Source organism: Octodon degus, unplaced genomic scaffold, assembly GCF_000260255.1.
Source record: "Octodon degus isolate 3935 unplaced genomic scaffold, OctDeg1.0 scaffold00200, whole genome shotgun sequence".
NCBI lineage: Eukaryota > Metazoa > Chordata > Mammalia > Rodentia > Octodontidae > Octodon > Octodon degus.
Genome location: NW_004524776.1, coordinates 3,856,157 through 3,858,312, shown reverse-complemented (window position 1 = coordinate 3,858,312; position 2,156 = coordinate 3,856,157). Strand labels below are relative to the sequence as shown.

Sequence of the window (2,156 nt, the reverse complement as noted above, 5' to 3'; positions counted from 1 at the left end):
AGAAATTAATTCAATTGAGATGAAGAAAAACAGTTCAAAGAATTAACGAATCAAAAAGCTAGTTCTTTGACAGACTAAAAAATCAATAAGCCCCTAGCTAACCTCATCAAACAGAGGAAAGAAAAAATTCAAATATAAGCAAGAAGGAATGAAAAGGGTGTAACTACCACAGACCCGGTGGAAATTCAGAAGATTGTCAATAGCTAATTTGAGAATCTTTACGCTCACAGAACAGAAGACAAAGACAACATGGACAGACTCCTAGAAGGGTACAAATTACCAAAAATGAATCAAGATGATGTAACAACTCTCAATAACCCAATAACAGCCAATGAAATACCAAATGTAATAATAAAAAAAAAGCCTGCTGAAGAAGAAAATTCCAGGTCCTGATGGATTCACAGCTGAATCCTACAAGAAATTCACAGAAGATACAATCCTTACATACCTCAAAGTTTTCCATGAAATTGAAAAGGAAACAATTCTCCCAATCATTCCTGCAGGCAAGTATTATACTGATACCAAAACCAGGGAAAAACACAACTAAAAAATAGAACTACAGGCTAATATCCCTCATGAACATAGATGCAAAAATCCTCAATAAAATCCTAGCGAATAGAATACTGCAAATCATCAAGAAGATCATACATGATGACCAGGTTGGATTCACCCCAGGGATGCAAGGATGTTTCAATATTCAAAAATCTATAAATGTAATATACTATATCAATAGAGCGAAATTAGAAACCCCATGATCATCTCAATTGATGCAGAAAAGTCTTTTGAAAAAGTCCAACACTCATTCATGTTCAAAGCCCTACAGAAAATTGGAATAGAAGGTCTCTACTTCAATCTGATAAAAGCTATCTATGACAACCCAATGGCTAATATAATTCTAAATGGGGAAAAACTGAAATCTTTTACTCTCAGATCTGGTACAAGACAAGGATGTCCTCTATCACCCATCCTATTCAATATACTTTTGGAATCAATAGCTACAGCCATTAGACAAGAGGGAGAAATAAAAGGAGTAAGAATAGATAAAGAAGAAGTTAAATTATGATTATTTGCACATGACGTGATACTTTACTTGGAAGAACCAAAAAACTCCACCAAGAAGCTACTCGAATTGATCCACAAATTCAGTAGCATAGCAAAATACAAAGTCAATACCCAAAAGTCAATAGCTTTCTTCTACACAGATAACAAATACACTGAGAGGGAAATTAGAAAAACAATACTTTTTACAATAACACTGCAGAAAATGAAATACCTTGGAATTCATTTAACTTCATTTAAAGAAGTCAAAGATCATTTCAAGTAAAATTACAGTACTCTGAAAAAAGAGATTGTAGAGAATTTCAGAAAATGGAAAACTATTCCCTTCTACTGGATATGAAGAACCAACATCGTGGAGTTGACCATACTTCCAAAATTGTTGTACAGATTTAATGAAATCCCTATCAAACTACCACCAACATATCTCCCAGACCTAGGAAATCATTCCTAACATTTGTTTGGAACCAGAAAAGACCTAGAATAGCAAAAGCAATCCTGGCCAACAAAGGCAAGGCAGGAGGCATTACAATTCCTGACTTGAAATTATACTACAAAGCTCCTGTGATAAAATCAGCATGTTATTGGCAACAAAATAGACCTGAGGATCAATGGAATAAATTAGAACATTCAGAGTCCTCTATGAACACACTCAGCCACCTGATCTTTAACAAAGGGGCCACACATGCTTACTGGAAGAAAGACAGCCTCTTTAATAAATGGTGCTTGAGAAACTGGCTTTCTACATGTCAAAAACTAAAACTTCACCCAGGTCTATCACCATACACTAAGCTAAAGTCAAAATGGATTAAAGATCTAAAATTAAAATGGAAACACTAAATCCTCTGGAAGAGAAAGTAACAGAAACTCTTGACATAGGGGTAGGCAGAGTTCATGAACAAAAATCAAATCACATGGGTGATATGTGAAAGAATTAACAACTGGGACCAACTCTTATTGAGAAGTTTTTGCACGTCAAAATAAATTGCCAACAAAGTGAAAAGACAACCCATGAATTTCAAAAAAATCTTGAATAATAAGCAATCAGACAAAGGTCTACTCTCTAGAACTTATAAAGAACTAAAAAACATTAGGGCCCC

At 34.6% G+C, this 2,156-nt stretch overlaps 1 protein-coding gene across 1 annotated transcript in view; it reads left to right on the top strand.

Annotated features, from left to right (window-relative positions):
- CUNH16orf45 (chromosome unknown C16orf45 homolog) overlaps positions 1-2,156 on the top strand; it is a 157,456-nt gene that overhangs the window by 130,474 nt on the left and 24,826 nt on the right. The window lies entirely within an intron of this gene.